Raw genomic sequence first — 15,263 nt, 5'->3', positions numbered from 1 at the left:
TACCAATCGGACAATTAGAAGCCCGGAACACTTAACAGACAACCCACAGCCCGGGTGAAATATTCATCTTATAGGAGTGTATTTTCTATTAAAATGATCAGGGTAACGAGTTTATCAAGAGCAACCTGAGAGGGGAAATAATTTCTTTCATTTATTTTTTTATATGTACTATATAGACTATTAGTAGCCCGGAGTATAATCCAGCAAATCGAAGCCCAAATGTGTAAAAAAGTATACTTAATACATTTTAGGAAGCCCTGCTGTGTTGCCAGGTTACTTTACGACCCGGGCTTTGAATTAACTGTGTGTTCTTTACATAGGATCACGCATTATATGTTTTTTGTTGGTTCTTTAGTTTATAGCATGGACTCCTAATGAGTGTTGGTCAAGTCCTTTGGAAGTTGAAATTCACAACAGTTACAAGTCAAATGTGACTAAAATGGAATTAGACCATTTTGAATTTCCACTCTTCAATTATTGTTTAAGGCCATCGGTACATAATTCGCAAATATTTTACGGCTATCCGTACTTTTTCTGTCTTTACACGGCAAATTACGTGTATTAAAATTCACACTGGTATGGATATGTAAACATTACTAGAATGTCATTCTACTTGACAATGTCATGATTAACTTTAAAGCGATGGTTTTTAAATGTTCTTGGATAACTGCTATTTATATAATTGCAAATTATTAATTCAGTTAATAAATGTGATAATTTTTTCACTAACTATGTATTCACTGATTGTAATAATTTATATGTACAACAAAAACTAATACTCAATCGAGAAAAGAGGAAAAATGTTAAAGTGATTTTTTAATAATATATTGTTACTATGGAACGCTTACAATTTTGAACATCTTCAACAACAAAATACTTGGATCACAGAATATATTATCCTGATGTATTCTCTGCTTGGACCTTCCACAAATAATACACAATAAACAACTTTTTATTAAGTTCACGTCTTAAATCAATTATTCGTCAAATACACTATCTGTATATCAATATTATTTAATCAACAACTCAAAATATTCCTGATGCCATGTCAAATATTTAAAATTGTCACTGATTGTCGCTGTCTGACTAACAATATGCTGACAATATTCTATTCGACTGAGTGCGTTGTAAGACAAAGATAGATTTGGAAAATATTACCACGGACATTGCGTTTATTTTTTTCGAATCCTGAAAAAACCAATAAATATTTTTGAAAAATTTAAACGCAGAATGAAAGACGGAATTATTGCCGAGGGCCGAAAGTCCCTTAGAATAAATAAAAAGTTTATTTTGAATGAGATATTTGAAATTAAAAATCACACTAAATTTTCTCTTAGTTTTTCACCCCTGTAACTTATTAAAATAAACATTATAGAAGTTCTCAGGGACTTTCTGCCCTCGCTAATAACGTAATCTTTCATTCTGCGTTTAAATTTTTCAAAAATACTTATTAGTTTTTTCAGGATTCGAAAAAAAAATGAATTCCCATTTGAAGAGCATTGCAGCCAAAAATAATACCCATCTTCTTAATGGTCAACAAACTCACTCCCAATGTTAATTTGTATTATTTGTGATTAACTTCAATGGATTAATCTGTAAAGCCATGAGAAACAAAAAGTTTGGGAACGACTGGTAATAGGATCAAATGCATATTGAAAAGTCTGAAAATGTGATAAAATGGTTTATTAATTTAACACATCTTATTAAAAAAAAAGGTTATATTCGGTAGAACAAACATGTGTGTAAAAATAGAAATAAACTAAAGAAAAAGTAAAATATCTTATTACATAACTATTAAAGAAAAATGCATTCGGTTAAACTAATAAACATTTCTAATTTAAAATGAAAAATGGTAAAATGGGTCATTTTGCTCTAAAAGTATTATACACTTTAGTATTAGACATAAGTCTTTATTTTCAGCCAGTCTTTATTCTTTGGAAAGTCCTTATATTTAGGGATCCATTCTGCACACTCGCCTGTTTTGGACCCAATTTTCTTCTGAATATGATCCTTAAAATAATCACATACTAGTGACTTTTCTGCCTTAGACCACCGTTCACGCCCAGCGTTACTTTTCTTTTCTACAAAAAAATTGATTATAGTTCTACATGTTTTTTATAGTGTGTTCATCAACATTATTTTATTTCGAAAAATAATTCAAAAAATCTGTCGAGTTTTACTTTTATTGTAACAATCGTTTACTTATTTTATAAAACACCTTGTATATTGTGAACATATTAAATAGCACTTCCTTTGTATATTGTGCCAATGTGTGCTTTTGACCTGTGGGTGAGTTTCACCTCTTCTCGGGGGTGAAAAATATACGTAAGTCCAGAAATGGATAAACTGACTAATTATAAGTAACTTTTGTTCTATTCTATAGCATTTTTTCACGAAGGTAATACTTTTCGAGTTATGTGCGAGAAAACAATATGTTCACTGTTCAACAAAAAAAAACATTTTTAGACGGTTTTTTGCAAATAACTTAAAAATGAAGTATTTTATCGAAAAAACATTCTTAGTAAAAATATAGCTTATAAATAATTGAAAAAAATGGTCTATGAAAGTATGAACTCTCTAGACTCTAGACCCAGTAGAAGCAAAGTTGTAGGTAATGAAAAATTGGTTCATATTCGTCAAATGTCAAAGCGAATATTTCAACGTGAAATAACCAAAAAATGATGCACTTCTTGGGGAAACTCCCTTATAGCTTTTTAAAGTGTTTAAATAACTATATCAAAATAAATGAAGACACAAGTGCATGAAGGGTCTATGTCACACTTTTAAGTTATTGAGAAAAATGATGTTAAAATTTTTATACTAGAATTTTTTTACTATAAGATCAAAATATACTAAATTTATAGAATATGTAGTCCTAAAACTAATATATTTGTTAAAAATATTTAAAATAATAATTTATTATATATTTTTATACAGTGATGGGCGTACTTTTAACCGGCAAAATAGCGCAAAAGATGAAAAACATATTAAGTTGTGAGATAAAAAGAGACGAACACTAATGGAGGTGTTAAATTTAGCGATAGTAACTTATAGATTGACATTATATTGATTAATTATTTATATGGGAAATAAGACACAATTAAAATGAAAAAAAATATTTTATTAACGTTTCGACGCCCAAATCGGGTGCCGTTGTCAAAATACAAAATATTACTAGAATAAACAAAAGTGTTGTTGCTAAGCAAAAAAAAAATTCTTCTAATAATTTATTTAATCTGACTCATTTATATTGGCATGTCATACATATATTATACATTTTAAAGTAGAAGAAAGACTTTAAAATGATATTGCCAATATTTATGAGTTGCGTTCCTGGGACGACTTACTGAAAGATAGTTCATTCGATTACATGAAATCAACCCTAACTCAAGAATATCCGTCACAAAAAAATTATAGCATGTGATCTGTCTTTAAAAAGACAACCAAATGCAACGACAGTAAAATTCTCGCGTTAGAGACTTCATAGTAAATCACAAGGGAAAACCAGGAAAAAACCTTGTGATACTATCCCGACATCGTAAGTATTTGGTCTTACATTTAATTTACTCTCAAAAAATAATACCAAATTCTGACTTGTAACAGGTTTAAATTATAAATATATTAATAATACTAGATATATAAGTAATATGTACTAAAATATAAAATATGTACTAGCTCGATATTATTGACTTACTAATCTTGGTATTTTCTTTCTATTGACTTCCAAGTAATATAATCTCCCATATAAATAATTAATCATAAAAATGCCACAAGGAAATTATATTGATTGTTTCCCACCTTTAAACGTATCGGACGAGTTTGAGAAATGCCACTGTCACAGTTACAGTTTTAGTTGACATACTCCTCTGATACGTGTAAAGGTGGGAAACAATCAATACAATGTAAATGTATAGGTTAATATCGCTAAATATCCCAGCTCGACTAGTTTTATTTTTTTTTTATCTCACAATTTAGTATTGTCCATTTTTTGCGCTATTTTGCCGGATATTAGCGCGCTCATCACTGTATATATGTACATTGTGTACATAGGTCCTTTATGCACTTACATTTAAAAATTTACTGTGTACATAGATCCTTTACACTCTAGAAAATATTAATTTTAAAACGTGTTTGACTTGTTTGAAAGATCTCTAGGTTCGAACAACGTACTTTAACATAAAAAACATATTTTGAAAAAATTGTCACATACACCCTTCATGAACTTGTGTCTTCAAATATAATTATAAAATAGAAAAATAAACCTTATTCTTATTGTATTTTTAATTTATTGCAATTTTCTGTTTGCATTATATTCATAGATAAAAATAGTAATTAATTTATTTAATTAAATTGTCAATATTAACTAATGTATTTATAGAAGACGTTTAATTATTTGTTTTGATTTTTTAAATAATTGAAATAAAAATTATATATTAACAAGATGCCTAGTTGCTACTAGCAACTACTTACTTATATAAAATCTCATTACCAGTTTACCATTTCACCGTTTATTTTTTTAATATTAACATAATAGTAAATTTAAGATTTTGTTCACAGTGAATATTTCACACGTAGTGAATTTTTGATCAATTCTAAAAAAATGTCCGTACCTCATTTTCATTATTGCCGTTTTGATTGGCATTTATTTTGGCCATCGCTACCATTCTTTGAGATCGCTTCATCTCGTTATGCCGGCACAACCTATTCATTAGAAGGTGACATTAAACAAATGATCTAAGATATTTATCGAGAAAAATGAAAACATGTTGTGTTACTACGTAACAGATTTAGGGCTTCGTAAAATGCGTACAGCATATATATGGGTCTGGGTAATATATCCGGTTTATATACCGGCTAGAACAGAGGCTTGCGCAACAAATGCATACCGAATTTTATTCGAATATTCTAATACATTATATTTACAAAAAACTTGTTATTTTCGGATCTCAAAAATGAAAAAAGAATTTGCTACAGCTACAGACAAGAAAGTTTATTTTTCGATAAACAATAACCCTTAAATAAATAAAAAAAACCGCAAATACCTTGCATAAGCCAGTGGTCCGCGCTTAGTTAATATATTTTTTATTACACTGGTTTTAAAGAACTAGAAAAAGAGATTTTAAAACTGCTTGCCTTAAAATAAAATCATTTGTTGATTCCAGAAATGCCATTAGTTTAATTGAATCAGATTGGGTGCTTGAGCCATAATAATAATTATAGTTGTAAAAACATACGTTTTATAGTTAAAAGCTAGTTTCTATTTTGTAATGAAGATGTTGATCATGCAAATCGTCCAGATTTTTAGCTTTTTAGCCGCTACATCAAAAAATAAATTAAAAAGTCAAATTTGTCAAAACTATATGACTGAAAAAAAAATAAAACGATAGTGCTTAATTTTCACTTATTTTTGAAAGAATTCAATTACAAATATTTTCAACTTATTTTCAAAAACATCGATGAAGATTCGGGTATGTTTCGGGTGTTTTCTTCAAAAGATATGTACATTTATGAAGTAAATATAAACAATTAGCTTAACTTTTAACTTAAGTGCACTTATGTTAGCACTCCTACACATTAATCTGAAACCTCATGTTTAAGTGAGTTTATCCTCCGGTTGACCTAACTAAAATATTCTGTTTACGATCTCTAATTACATTAATCTTGATATAAAAAAAGCAAATGAAATATTTTTGAATTTTTAATATAATTTTTCTATTCTACTGTCATAAATTTGAAAGAAAACGGGGACCTTCTCCAACAAAGCTTGTCCAATTCGGATTTTACCAGCCTCTACAACACAAAATAGGACCTATATTTGTTATCCTTTTAAAAATAGTACTTGTTTGTATAAATATGTGCAAGTACTGTGATATAAATCCATGAATCGATCTTAGAAAAAGTAGTTTTAAAACCTGTGGATTTAATCTTGTCGAGTTAACCAGTCTGATTTTCACTTAAACTGTGGTAGCAAATTTTGCAATAGTTATGCAGGTATACTTAAATTAGTTGGGCTATGAGATGTAATTAATTATAAATTTCGACTGTAAAGCGGAGTCATAGGGGTGGTTTATGTGAAATTTATTGAATTTATCTATTTAAAAAATATACTCACCTCACTTCCATTTGTCCTGATTTCATCTTCATGACATTCATTTACCATTGCTACTATTCATTGCGAACGCTTCATTGGGCGTATAGGGCGTATAGGGCTTCATGTAGGCCCGCACAACGTATTCAATCAAACACAATGTATAATCACAGATTTGTTATCTTTAAGATGAAAATTTAAAACATATGATATTGCGATGTTGCCTTTTTTAGGGCTTCGTAAAATGCTTACAACATAAATCTGTATAAAAACATATACACCGACTACAACAGCGACTCCGCGGCAAAAGCTTGCACTAAATGGTGTATATATAGATATAAATTCCATCATTATGAAGCCCGAAAAATTGCAGGTTTTCTAGTATTTACTCATTATATATGCTAACTTTGGGCAACTTAAAGACGGCAAGCTATTAGTAGCCCCCCAATACATGTGTGTGTTCGACCAGCTCCTTCCCCTTCCCCCTGTAAGTCTAGTAACGACAAGAAAACCATACGAAGCCCAAAATCGGGCTTCGAAAAGGCTGGAGGGCTGTGAATAAGCCGTAGAATGTTCACATTTTGGCTTCCTATTGCTGGTTAATATGTATATATATATATATATATATATATATATATATATATATATATATATATATGTATATATGTATATATATATATAAATAAATAAGCAAAATCATTGGCTAATACTCGTAAAGTGAATGTGAATTTAGTTGGAAATATATAAAATGATGAAGGGTCATCATTCCATACATTTCTGTGCAACTATATACACCGGTGTTTCGGCCTATTTGGGCTTCGTCAGTATAGTGTAGCAAGTTAAAAAAGTTGTTTGTTAACTTGTAAAAGGATTACTACAGGAGCAAGGTTACCAATTTTGGTCAGGTTGTTAGAAGACCCGCAGTCGCAAGGCTGCGACATATAAAATTCCACCACATAAAATTGGTAACCTTGCTCCTGTAGTAATCCTTTTACAAGTTAACAAACAACTTTTTTAACTTGCTACACTATACTGACGAAGCCCAAATAGGCCGAAACACCGGTGTATATAGTTGCACAGAAATGTATGGAATGATGACCCTTCATCCTTTTATATATTTCCAACTAAATTCACATTCACTTTACGAGTATTAGCCAATGATTTTGCTTATTTATTTTTATATTTGTACTCGATTATCCAACATCATTATATATATATATATATATATATATATATATATATATATATATATATATATATATATATGATTATTAATATGTAGTGACTGTTAATAATACAAAATGAATAATTTTGGGGAATGCAGTCAATGTGTTTTGGGCTGATTAAAAGAGAAACACTTTGAACTTTTGTCGAGCTTTCGGATATATATATAATATATAATATATATATATATATATATATATATATATATATATATATATATATATATATATATATATTATATATATATATATTGCATTTGCGTCCCTCGTGGCTTCTGTATAGTTTTGACTCTTCGTGACTTCCGATCAATATACAGCGTGTATATTAACAAGAATGATTCCATACAGTTAGCGCTCGCTTTGGCATCCGTTATACTGGCAACAATGTACTTATAATATCAAGTAAAATATTTAACCTTGGTCGTGTTTACGTGAGAATTTAGTTGAAGAACCCAGACAAATTCTATTTATAACTTTTGCCAACTAGGTGGTTTGCTGGGATATACGATAAAGATTTGCTGTAAATTCTTTGTTTTCGTTTTTATACTCTTAAATCAGGTTAGAAAAACTTATTTCTTGGGTGTAGTTATGAATAATGTATTTTCTAGACTTTAAAATTTTCTATTTTATTTCGATGGAAGATTATGGATTTCGGAAGATTTCGATGGAATAAGTTATAATGTAATATACCTAATACCACTATATACCCTTGACAAATGTTTTTTTTTTTTAGTTAATAATTGTTTGATGAGCCTTTCGATAGGTTAGGTTAGGTTTACCTTAAATTTTATTTTGATAATTAATCAGTATTGTTTCTCTCTCTCTCTCTTTCTCTCTCCCTCTCTCTCTCTCTCTCTCTCTCTCCCTCTCCCTGTAATACCTTCCCTTATTATGAAGTATTGGGCGCTCTTGCGTTTCTTAGCCAAAAATCAAAGATGGCTGATTCGCAGGATTAGCGCATTCTTTTCTGTTTTATTCTTTCGAAATTTGCTATACAAGTATTTTCCATTGCTCTCTGTTTCTCGCTCTTTGTTTGACTTCTCTTCATCTCAACGCCAATTCTTTCATAATCTCTTGTAACAGTTCTTCTCCAGCTATTAATATTTAGATTTTGGTTAACTGTGATATATCGCCTGTGTTCCAGATTTTCCTTAAGAGGAAACAGTAGCGATCAACAGGTAGCGAAAATGCGTTCCAAGATTGCGGCTGTAATTTTGAATATTTTTTCGAAATATTTGGCACACGTATTCGTAATATAATAAAGAATGGCGGTACAGAGCCCAATTTGAAAAATATATTAATATGTAGAAATTACTCTGTAATTAAATACAATATTAAAAAAACGAGCCTGTACTGCCATTAAGAAGAACAAAAAAATACACTTCCTTCAAATAAACTTCTTTATCCGATGCCTAGATTTTGTGTAATTTTGGAACTACTAAAATTTTTTATTTCATTAGTAGTTCCAAAATGACACAAAATCTAGGCATCGGAAAAAAAGTTTATTTGAAGAAAGTGTATTTTTTTGTTCTTCTTAATGGCGGTACAGGCTCGTTTTTTTAATATTGTATTTAATTACAGAGTAATTTCCACATATTAATATATTTTTCAAATTGGGCTCTGTACCGCCATTCTTTATTATATTACGAATACGTGTGCCAAATATCTCGAAAAAATATTCAAAATTAGAGCCGCAATCTTGGAACGCGTTTTGGCTACTTGTTGATCGCTACTGTATCACCTTAATGCATTATATGATTATATAATGAGTGCATATTATGCCTTTACTATCCTTTTTTTCTACAACTGCTCTACTAGCGCCTTTTTTCCATGATCGATCCCAGATATGTAAAGCTATCTACATACCTCCTGTATTTGTCTTCCTTGTATTTTAATTTTAGTTTCTTGGTTGCTGTTTTTTTTTAAGTTTGGTTTTTTTTTTTGTCTTTATCTTCAGGCCCATTATCTTGGGAGTATTTTGCAAGCTTGTCGATCTTCTTTTGCTTATGGCTGCTATGTTCGATTAGGGGATAAATGTCATCTGCGAACTACAAATCGTCCAACTAGTTATGTAATTTCCATCTAATACCTGTTTTATTATCGCTTATTTTCTGCATGATTCAGTCCGCTTTTATTATAATATTGTCGGGGATAGCACACATTTTTGTTTAACTCCGCTTTGTATAGCTATATCTACTACCATTTTTCCCGCATGTTCTAGTCTGGCTCTATATTTCCTGTAAAATAGTCTGATTAAGTTGATTTATTTTATCGGTAGTCCATATAGTTTTAGAATCTTCCACATTTGTTCTCTGTTTATACCATCGAAGGCCTTTTCAAAGTCAAAGTGAAAGTAAACATGTTTATATTTTTTTGCCATTCACCAGCTTGTTTCAAGATAATTATAGAGTACAAGAGATACAGAGGTACAGGGACAAGATACAGAGATAGGTACAGATATAATACAAATGTGGTCGATAGCGTTTTGCGCGAAATCCTTTTTGGTTGTTTCTTAGTCTTAGTTTCTTGTCTATTTCTGGCTTCAGTCTATTCAATATGATATTTGACATTAGTTTGAATGTGGCACTTAAATAGCAGTGTTATTTCTCGCCAATTCTCGCATTTATTTAAATCGCCCTTTTTTGGTATCTTAATGGTTAAACCCACGTTCCATTTCTGGTCGGCCCATATCTTGTTAAAGAATTTGTGTAACATTTGTACTGATTCGTTTGCGTCCGCCTTTATTAAATCTATCGGTAGTTTGTCGCTTTCAGCGGCTTTGCCATTTTTTTAGTTGATTCAGTGTGTTTTGTATTTCTTCTTTGGTAATTTCAACTGTTCTAATGTTTATTTCCTGTATTACATTATCTCCGTCTATATGTGGTGTTTGGAATATATTTCCTCGCAGGGTTCTTTTCATCTTTGTATTATTTTATGTTCTGATTTAGTTATATTATTTCCTTGTTTATCTTTGATTTGTTTATTACTGTTTAGTGTTTTCCCTGTCAAATTTCGGATGATATTGTACTGTATTTGATGGTCGTTTTCTTGCGCAACTTTTTCTGACATTTTTACCATATGATTTACGTAGTATCTTTTGTCTTTTCTGGCTTGCTTTTTAACCGCTATATTTTTCTTTGTATTTCCTTTCTACTACTTTTCCTTAAAATAAGGTTTTTGTCAGGACACTTGACCAGCCAGGTAGCAAATGGTTCTTTTAGAGTTATACCTATTACATTATAAATACAACAATGCCCGTCACAGTTCGGACGAGAGTTTTAATTATTAACAAATAAGGGTCAAATATGACAATTTTTTCGTTAAAATTACTACAGGTAAAAATAACGTAATTAAATATCTTATTTAGATTATTCATCTTTTAGTAGATAAGCAAAGGTTTAAAATGGAAGTTTTTGAGTTTTGTTCTGATTATTTGTTACTTCGGAAATTGCAAAATAAAACTAAATTTCGAAAATAAAGAAATTGCTATAACTTTTGCAAAAATGAACTTAATTTGATATTGCATGAAATGTTGAGTCAAACAGTCCACATAATGCATAAAAAAATGCAAGACGATTTGTCAATTAGTTTAAATTGCATTCGATTTGTTTATCACAAAGAACTTTTTTGCAATGTTGTTGTTCAGAAAATAATAATGATACAGCAATTCTGTGGAAACCACAGAAAAGAAGAATACTTACATTTTCAACTTATTTAAAAAATCAATAAGAAGTCATTTTTACCATTCTGAAAACATTTTACGAAAGTAGGATCATTTTTGGCTTATAAACAATTTGAATAACCATATTAACATATTGACTAAATCTGCGTTGGGATTTGAAAAGCTGATATTTTGACACGAATTTAAAAACATAAACTTTTCGCCTAGGTTAATTACGAGCAAATTAAGCCACTTTTATTACTTATTTAATTTACAGTTACTTCTATATACATAAAAGTCTCCTGTAACAGTGTTAGTTATCATATTCCTCCGAAACGGCTTGGCAGATTTTTATGAAATTTTACACATATATTCTGTAGGATTGAAAATAGATTGTAATCTATTATTTATACCCATAAGTTATAAGGGGGTTACCCTCTGCCACTTTTTTATTGTTTTAGAAAAAATTGTCTACCTTAATTTTATAGTATGTACCATTAAAAATATATATACAACCCTTAATTTTCACCCTTCTATCACCAAGACCCTATTTTTTAATAGCCATCTATTTATTTACATCTATAAAATTCTCCTGTCGTAATATTAGTTGCCATAATCCTCCGATACCGCTTGAACGATTTTTATGAAATTACATATGTATACTCGAAGGTCTTAGAATCATAATTATCGGCCCCATAACATTTTGTATTGTTAGGTAGGTATATGTGTACATAACATACTCTACAAGACTACAAGAAATATATATAAATTTAAAAAAAATAATGATCAAAATCCATCAGCTATCTCTGGAGATATAAAGAGCAACATATCTTTGAAAAATAAATTTCATTTTTTGAGTGCTCGGATTTTAATAATTCCCCTCCACCGACCACGAGTCGATTTCGTTAGGGCGTTATTTTTAAAGATATATTAACCACTCTGTTCAAGTTTACTCAAACTTTTACATATAAACTATATACATACCTTGAACTTCAAACTAGCGCTAGTTAGCTTTCTTAATAAAAAAAGTGGCTAACTTTGACCGTAATTAACCAAGGTGAATGTTTTTTTAACATTTATGTAAAAGTACACATCGAAAACAATGTGATAACTACATGGGTATTTCCTGTACACAAACAATCAGCAAAATATACGGAAGGATCTTAAAAAACCGAATAGAGACGAATACAAGAAAATGGAAGCAGAAGAACAAGCAGGATTTAGAGCCGGAAGATCTACAATTGATCACCTTTTTGCAATCGCACAAGTCATGGAAAAGAAAACAGCGATTAACCAAGAGATTCATTTCGTATATTATATTGATCTGAAAAAGGCATACGACAGTGTACCTTCGGTAAAGTTATGGGAGGCAATGGAGAATACAAATATAAACATAGAAATGTGAAAAGTGAAAATTACCCCTAACTGTAAAAAATTATAAAACAACATTTTTAACTTTAATATTGTCAACATTTGGTTTTTATTAGGTACATAATGATTGTTTTATGCTTTAAGATATACTATCATAATATTTCAACCCTTAAAACCACCCTTGTTGAAGCTATATATAAAAAAATTACTTATCCTAAAAGAATCATTTCGGCTTGCATCGATTTACATAAAAATTTGGGATTAGGATCATATCACCCTGTACTTCATATTCTAGATCATGCTTAAGGGCGTTGATTATTTTAGGGGTGTAACCTACCCCTTATTGACAAAAATATATAAAAACATTGTAAATTTTAATATGGGTAAAATTTGGTTTTGATTGGTTAAATAATGATTGTTTTATACTTTAGGATAAAATATCATATTTCAAGCCTTAAAAACCACCCTTAATAACATCACAATTTTTATAAGTAGATAGTTTAATAGATCTATACAGAAAAAAAGTAGAATTAAAGAATTACAAAAACATTTATTTACAAAAAAATACGAATTTACAAATATGTACAAATACAAATAGTTTTTTAGTCATCTTCCAGTATATCAACCGGTTCTGTGGTATTATACATACATTGAAAATTATCCATAAGCAGCCTATTCGATATTTAAAAAAAATCGTTTTCTAAACATGGCTCCTTCATTTTTGACGATAAAAAGTTTTTTCAAAAATAATTCTGTAGGATTTTTGAAGAGTTCTAAGACCGTGAAAACTGAATTCTGTAAGATCCCTTAGTTTTTAATTGGGATGAGTTTAAAAGACTCGAATAAGGGGGTGTCTGCTCGTAAATAGAGGTTTCAAATAGCCATAGTATCTCGCTATCTGTTCACTGTAATGAAAATCCATGCACAAGAGAATTTTACTTATTAAATAATAAGCTACAATTTAATAGTCCATAATTTTTTCGTATCTCCGGTATTTTCGGAGATATTTTGAAGTAAAAGGTGACATAGGAAATTGCAAAAAATAAATTTTTCTTTAAAGTCCAATTTTTCTAAAATTAGGCCTTTTAAATAGGTCAAACTTCTTGGGTGTATTGATAATACGAATATAAAGGGGATTACAGAAAGGTAAAGACCAATTTTTAATCAGTAGGGTAGTTAGGGGGTTGTTTCCACTGATTTTTTCATAGAGAATAGCAGGTACCGACATTTTTTGATCATAAGTCGCTTAATTTTCATGCTAGGAGCTTCATATTATTATTTTTTGAAAGGTCTATCATTATACTTAAAAAGATTATTTAAGTTTAATTTAATTTGTGTTACTAAAAGATGCATTTTTGATATCTACAGTTTTTTTGATTAAATCCATATTTTTCGAGGTATTCTCAAAAAACCATCTAAAATAGTCGATTTTTTCGTCGAAAAACTGTTACTTTCAAGCGCGAATATCTCGAAAAATACTAGTTTTACGAAGAAAATGTAAAAAACATTTTTTTCTTAGAATTCATTTTTACATCGATTTACGTGGTTAAAATATAATAAAAAATTCCCGTCCCCGAGATGGGGTGGCAACCACCCCAAGCTTTTAGCGTACAGCGGCATGATATAGAAAATGATCCTTGGACTATTCCCTACCCTCTGTGAAAATTTCAAGTAAATCCATGCTGGACGAAAAAATTGCGAGCCAAAATGCTTCATTTTCTCGACTATAGAAGAAGGAGAAACAATCAGTAAATGTAACGAATATAAATACCTGGGTATGAAAATCACGAATGATGGAACACTGGACGGAGCCATTAAAGAACGAAATACTCAGGGCAGGAAAGCAATTAGGCTCCTAAACTCAGTACTCTGGGACAAGCAGATAAACAACCAAAACAAGAAAAAATCTATAACGCCGTAGTGAAAAGCATTATAACATACAGCTGCGAAGTATGGCATATCAAGGAAAAATCAAAACAAATGTTAGATGTCACTGAAACGGATTTTTGGTGAAGAGCTGCAGGAAGATCAAGAAGAGAACATGTCACCAATGAACGGATACGAGAAATAATGAAGGTCACACATACAATAAATGACGAAATCAACGAAATAAACTACGATGGTTGGGTCACGTACAAAGAATGCATGAAGATAGAATCACAAAACAAGTGCAAAACTAGAAACCGCAAGGTAGAAGAAGAAGAGGTAGACCGAGAAAAAGTTGGCAGGTAGGAATAAACAAAGCCATGGATGAAAGAGGTCTGTAAGTAGATCAATGTGCGGACAGAGAGGAATGGCGAACGGCGAACGGGTATCGGAAGACGGAGAAGGTTATAAACCGATAATACAATAATAATGTAAAAGTACCAGCTTTTTAAATTCTAAAGTCTAGGGATGGTGCATGGCGGTTGTTGAACAAAAAACCGGGTTTCGGTTATACCGTTTTTTTTTACTTACGGTTTAACCTGGCGGTTATAACCGGTCAAATAACCGGTTGTTCCAAAAACCGGTTAAATATTGCACTTTAGTTTGCTCAATTTTCCTCCCGAAAAATTTCCCAACCAATTCAACCTATAAAAATTTTCCTAGGCGCTCTCAAATTACCCTAAAAATGGGCGAAAGTACCCCAATCTCTGATTCGTCGCTCGTTGTAGACGGCTTCGGCGTATAGTGCGTTGTCAATAATTGGGATATTCTCAAAAATGATGATCCTACCCGATCTACCGAATGTCCCTTAGATCTATCAAGTTTAGAAAAATATCCAAATGACTTATATTTTACTTAAAAATAAATTCGATAAACCAATTCATTATTTACTTCTCTATTGCCATCAAAAAATTTCAGTAAGTAGGTTATATTTTTTAATACGTTTGTAATACCTACCTTTTATGTATTTCCTAATATTTAAAAATTACATATT

At 30.5% G+C, this 15,263-nt stretch overlaps 1 long non-coding RNA gene across 1 annotated transcript; it reads right to left on the bottom strand.

Moving 5' to 3' along the window:
• Nucleotides 1-1,668: 1,668 nt before the first annotated feature.
• On the bottom strand, nucleotides 1,669-6,328 carry LOC126889509 (uncharacterized). The gene is made up of 2 exons (XR_007700053.1): nucleotides 6,113-6,328; nucleotides 1,669-2,081 (listed from the first exon to the last, which is right to left on the bottom strand). It is a non-coding gene; the product is annotated as an uncharacterized LOC126889509 (long non-coding RNA).
• Nucleotides 6,329-15,263: the final 8,935 nt, after the last annotated feature.

The sequence above is a fragment of the Diabrotica virgifera genome, chromosome 8 (genome assembly GCF_917563875.1).
Source record: "Diabrotica virgifera virgifera chromosome 8, PGI_DIABVI_V3a".
NCBI lineage: Eukaryota > Metazoa > Arthropoda > Insecta > Coleoptera > Chrysomelidae > Diabrotica > Diabrotica virgifera.
The sequence above is the reverse complement of the archived record's forward strand: the minus strand, read 5'-3'. Positions and strand labels throughout refer to the sequence as shown.